We start from the raw sequence: 6,240 nt of genomic DNA, 5'->3' as shown, positions 1-6,240 counted from the left end.
GACTTGCTACCATTAATGCTGTGAGGTTCTCCCAATTTTTCCCCAGTCATTGCTGACCAGTACCTCTTTATTTTTGTCAAGCTTGAGGAGGATAACATATGCTTGTTCTATAACCTGCCCTTCGGGCAAGCCCATCGCTATGTTTTAACGAGCCTAGCGATAGGGAAACTCGTTCTCGTCTAAAGACAAGTTTGTCGCTATTTAATCATTTTAACGAGTCTAACGACAAGGAAAACTCGGTCCTTTTCATTTTTAGAGAGTCTGAAAAGGTACGAAAAGTTAACTCCAAAATTCCTTTTTCGTCTTCTAATCCCTTAAGTCCGAAAAAGTATAAAACCATACAGAAGGGATGAATTTTCGATTTCTTTAACGAGCCGAAAAAAACAAGCGCTCGATCTTTTTGTGCAATAATCCCTCAGGTCCAAAAAGATTAAAATCTAGAGGAGGGATAGCTCTTCCGGTCCTTTTAGCGAGTTGGAAGGCCAAAACTTGGCAAACGTTTCATATTTTACGAGTCAGTGAAAAGAGCTCAAAGAAGACTCGTCTTTTGAGGAATGAGTGATGAACAGGGATAGCAGTAGATTCCAGGTACAGGTTGGAATTCTCCAATCACGGCAGTGTCACAAGGATGGCTAAGTGAAATCACTCTTCGCAGCTGTTCCTCAAAATGGGTAAACACACATATGGAGATGAACGATTGGCCAAATGAACGGATGGAGGTGAGACTGCAAGAACACGACCAAAGGTTTTTAAAACGGCTTTCAAAGGTTACATTTCTCCAGGTTATTTACCGGTTCATTTTTTCTGGATGAGCTTGAACTGTAGGGAAAGATTGCTCACAATTTATGTTTATTTTTTAACGAGCATGAACTCTATACAAAAACTGCTCGATTCTTGCGTTTATTTTTTAACGAGCATGAACATTGCTAAAACTGCTCGATTTATACCAGTCTTAATACAAGGAATGCCTTAGGTGAGGTAATCTTATTTAAGGAGCGATACCTCACTAATTACTCCAATTTGGCAGGTTTTAACTTTTGCCTTTCATCCTTTCTTTATGCAAGCTGGAAACGGCTAATCCTACGAGTTTAATGGGTTAGACCTACAGGTTTAAAGGGAGGACCTAAAAATTTAAAAAAATAAATAGTCGTCCCGTGCTTGCACTCCAAAAGGTTTGCATGCCCCCAGGTATAAAGTATAATTTCGAGATTCTGTCCTCTTACTTATTATCCGAAAAATGGTTTTGTTCGCTGCCGCAAACTAAACTCTCTTTTCGGCGATGTCTATCATTAGGTTGCTAAGGATGGTGACTACTTGTTTCAGCAATTTCATCTCTTTCTTTGGAGACTACCCCTACTCTCTTTCAAAACATATTGTTTTAATGGGTGAGGCTTGACATTCAAAGATGGTGGCTACTTGCTGCCACAAGTGGATCTCCTCCTTAGGAGAGCCTACTTTTTTAGACAAAGGGAGCGATTCTTCCGCTTCACATAACTTTGACAAAAGAATTTTATCCTAGAACAACCCTCTCTTCCTTTTTCGGACGGGGTACGGACTAGTCCATTCTTCTGCGGAAATTAACTTTATACCCAAGGTTTTCTCTGCCCAAGGCAGGCCAGGGTGCATGCCCCCTGGGTCCCAGTTCTTTCTTTCCGAATTACTCGCATTCATCGGGAAGTAGAACCGGGGGTGGTGGCATTCCTTGAGTGAATAAACCGTTAAGGGATGGTATTTGACTATTTGCGATGCGTGATCCTGGAAATGAAAGTTGGTCTACGAGCTTGACCATTCTCCCTTCGTGCGGAAAACACATGACTCTAAAGAGCGAGGATACTATTGCCTCCATGCAATATATATAGTCTCGTCCAAGGAGTAAGTTATAAACCAAGGGTCCCTGGACGACCATGATGTTCATATGAACTGTCTTCCCTTTCAATGTAATTGGAACATTGGGGAGAATCCCTAACGGGTGACTGGTTCCTTTATCAAAACCTGATAGATTTCTCAACTCAGGTAACAGCGCCGGGCAACCCAGTGCTTTCCAAGCAATAGAGGAAAGGATACTCACAGATGCCCCTTCATCAATGATAGTTACAGCCATCACCATTCTGTAGATTTGGACTATGATTCTGAATGGGATACTGGCCGGTAACCGGGGTCTGCCTAGTTGATTCCAATCAAAGGATACAACTAGGTTGCTTGGTGGTGGGACCGAATATACGGCCGGATACGACCCTGACGATGTTCCTTCCTGCGATAAAGGAATGGGCGCATTGCCCTGATGCTCATCAGAGTCTGTGTTCATGAAAAGGATATGGACGGTGTCATCTTTATCCTCTTCAGTGAGGGTGTCATTTGAAGATGGGTCTTCAATGACGGAGTCATTGGAGGATGAAACCTCTGAAGGAAGAACCGAGTCAACTTCCATTTCGACCTTTAGACTTTCGTCTGGTCTGGATTCAATAGGTTCATTCTCAATGACCGACACTTCAGCCGACCACTTGAGCGGGTCAACTGGATTTTCAACTATCGAGGGATTAGGCGCGAGTTTTTGGTATCCAGGAGGAAGTCGTAGCGGTGAAACCAGACGATCTTCCAAAACTCTCTTTGCCTCATCTAAGAATGGACATCGGTGGATGGCATGATCGCCTTCACACAACATACAGGGTGATCTTGGTCTCCCTCTTCGTCCTTCACTCTCGCTAGTTGACGGACTGCAATCAACATGACTACCAGAGGTTGATGCTACCGGATTGTGCAACCTTGGGGACCAGTCCCTTAGTATTCGGGGAATACAAGGACAATCACGATGGAAGTGGGCCCCTTTGCAAATGACACATGGCGATTTAGGCCCGGTCGGTGTAGTGTGTGGGTTTTTGTCAGCTGTCTTTTGCTTGCCCCCAGTCGCCTTCGCCATAGGCCCCTTCTGCTTCTTTTCTCTTTTCTTCTTTTCCTTCTTCTCCATGGGAGGCTGACTTTTGCCGGCTCTACCTTGTGAAGATGAAGGATCAGAGGAAGAATTGTAAGAAGTGGAAGGCTGGTGGGTAGTTCTAGACTAGTCTGACTGTTGATTCGACTGCTCAGGATTAGTGGCGATCTGAACTACATTAGTTGAAAAGAGCCATACAGGCAGGCCAATTGTCAATCCTGGAAGTGACAATGTGGCCATATGAGGCGCACCAACATCTCCCCAAGAGGAGAAGGGATTTGGACTTCCGCCAAGGTTACTTCCTTGGTTGGTGGGCTCCATACTTTGCAACTGAAAGATCAACGTGGGAATAACAGGTGATTATGTTCCGTTTAAAATAAATTTTATTAACGACGCTTTTAGACACAAACTTGCTTTTTCATGTTTTAAGAGTCGAGAAAAAGCTAAAGATGACTCTAGTCGCCTTCGATGTTTTAACGAGCCTAAAGTGACAAATGCTCGGTTGGACCTTTTCAGTTATAGAGTTTGAAAAGGGCCAAAAGAAACTGCTCTGGAGATCTAGGCAGAGGGTGTGCCAAACTTTTCGCGAAACCACAGAATACGTTTTACGGTACGGGTGGTCGATCTTCGTGAATGCTGTGTTCACTGCATCGCGATCAGTAGGGCGGCCGACACGGCTTCCTATGGATAAAGGATAATTGCCTATAGGGGTCTCCCAATATATACGCGACGGTACGTGGGAGCACAAGTCCGTATTAGTGCCACCGACTCTCAGGAGGAATCACCCACCTTCGTAGAGATCGACAGTCACTATGTTTAACAATGCCGGAACATGTCTCTACCTAGACCTCTATGTGTTTGTGTTATGTTACAAAGTGTTGTTATGTAAATTGGATTTATTTTAATGTTGATCTTGCTTAGAAGTTTGCCTTTAAGGATCACCACGAGATGTATATAACAAATTCCTGAATGCAGTCTAAGATGAGAAGCAAACTTTTCAATCTTTCAACTTTGAAAACCTTAACTACTGAGGGAAAAGAAAGGCAAATCTTTTCACACAGATCATAGAGCACACACTAAATGCAAGTTTTTTCTAAATCATCAAGCAAACAGTCAAATGCAAAATGCACAATGCATGTATTTTCTTTTCCCTTTCTTAATGTGGATGGGTTACAAAAAGAAAGTCGTTATATAACTTTGATTTCGATTTAAACCGAAAGTAAACAAGCTTGTCCAAAATCAAAAGACACCTTAATATTTACTTGCTTAATCACTGGAAATGCATGAAATCAAACCATACTGACGAAAGTAAAATGACTAATCAGCTATGGACAGCAAACAAGCTAACTCTTTAGACCAGCAAAATGCCTAACACAGGTTCAGATCTAAGAGGCCAAAAGCAAGACTAGTTTACTCTTCGTTATGGGAAATTGTAAATGAGTAAGAAATACAAAGAACAAGTACAATTTCGTTATATAACAGAGGCAGAATGATGGCAAGTAATATTGGTTTCAGAACAGGTACAAGACTCGTAACTGGCAGCCAAATCAATGGTGAAAACAGGCAAGAGAAAAGGAGGAAACCCCAACAGCACTAGGCAAAATTGGGCCAACGCAGGTGCTGCACAGCCAATCTGGCTCTCAGCGCAGGTAGCCCCTTCGGGACCTGCGTTGCAAAGCAGGTAGCCTGTGTACTACATGCTTTGGAAAACGAGAATTGCGTTTTCACAGTTTCCGGGTCATAATTTTCTCAAAAATGCACAGTTTTTGCTCAAATCAGAAACAATCAGTCAAGCACACTCAAAGGGATGATTAGGAAGATGAAAAGCTATCACTAAGAGCTTACAAGGATCCTTGTAGATCAGCTCTTCAAATCATGAACTTTCTCAGAAATGAGCTAGAGTAGCTGCCCTCTACTTCGCTTTTGATATAGTCAAAATCTTTTCGATTTGGTACTCTTTCGTTCAGGAAATGAATAGCAAAATACTACAAACACAATCAAACGGATACGATCCCCAGCGGAGTCGCCAGTTTGTTGTAGGGAAAAGTATCCGACTCGGATGACCCTATCCCACTCTAAGGGTGATAGTACCTTAGCAACAACTGTAAAACAAACTACTTAAGGTTTACTTCTTTATGAAAGCAAAAGAGAATGGAGAAATGCATTAACCGTTGCCTTGCGCTTAATGTCGAATCCAAACTCTTCTCTTTGGCTGCTTGCTCTCAGCTCCTTGCTCTTTTGCTGGCCCAGCTACAATGAGATCCTGCAAAATAACAAAGAAGGAAACTACAAGAAGCATGCAATCATAACTGGTTCAAGGATTAGTGTAAACCAAACATGCAATTATCACAATATATTATTGAAACAAGAGCACATAGAAGAACCTCAATAGCTTTTATTAATGAAGAAGTAAAGGTTTTGAGAGTATTACAACCATTGAAGGCTCCAATCCAGCAACACCTCCCAGTAGAAAGAATTTCTCCTCTTCACCTCTCTCAAACAATCACCCAATAGCTCTATAGTGAAACCAACAGCATATCATTACTTTGCACAAAATTCCAGCCTCCTGAGCTCATAGGAGAGAGCTCAATATATAGATGAATTGAGAAAGGATGAGTCAGCTTGCAACTGATGTGTAGCTGCCTTGTGTCCTCTCTCTCTTCAGTTAATCTTTAGTTGATCTTCAGTTCTTGAGTCCACTTGGAGAACTTTGCTTCCACTTGGAGAAACAGAGCCTCTGACTCATCACAAGGCGAAATCCCTGATCCAAGTGTCATTTTTGGGGCAATGACTCAGTGTGCCACTTGTCCAAACTCGCTCAACGCAGGTGGCCTTTGTCCTACCTGCTTTGCAACGCAGGTACACCATGGAGGAGTTGTGTTTCAGCGCAGAAGCCTAGTGGAGCACCTGCTTTGATTTCAGGATTGCTTGTTTTTGAGTGTTTTCAGGTGGAGAACTGATCTGAGAGTTGTTGGTTTGCTGAACTTGTTCCTCTAGGGGTAGGAACATCATGTTTAGGGAACTTTGGATCCCTTGGATTATTGACAATTCATGCTTGTTGCTGTAAGGCACAAAATTGTCTATAACACCTAGTGCTTCTGAAATAGTTGCTCAATCTGCCGTTGATCAGGGGGGTAGTCCAGGGGTTAGAGATGCATTCCTTAATAATACTTATAAATTTGTTGGAGATCTCGAATTTACTAAGAACTTCTATCAGGAAGTGATGGTCCACCCTGTCAAATGCATTAGGCATGTCTAATTTGATGATCATACCTCGTTCTTTCTTGTTGATACTGATGTGTATTGCCTCC

Source organism: Pinus tabuliformis, chromosome 4_2 (genome assembly GCF_031772625.1).
Source record: "Pinus tabuliformis cultivar Carrire ecotype Pingquan chromosome 4_2, CPIR1, whole genome shotgun sequence".
NCBI classification, from domain to species: Eukaryota; Viridiplantae; Streptophyta; class Pinopsida; order Pinales; family Pinaceae; genus Pinus; species Pinus tabuliformis.
Note: the sequence above shows the minus strand (reverse complement) of the source record.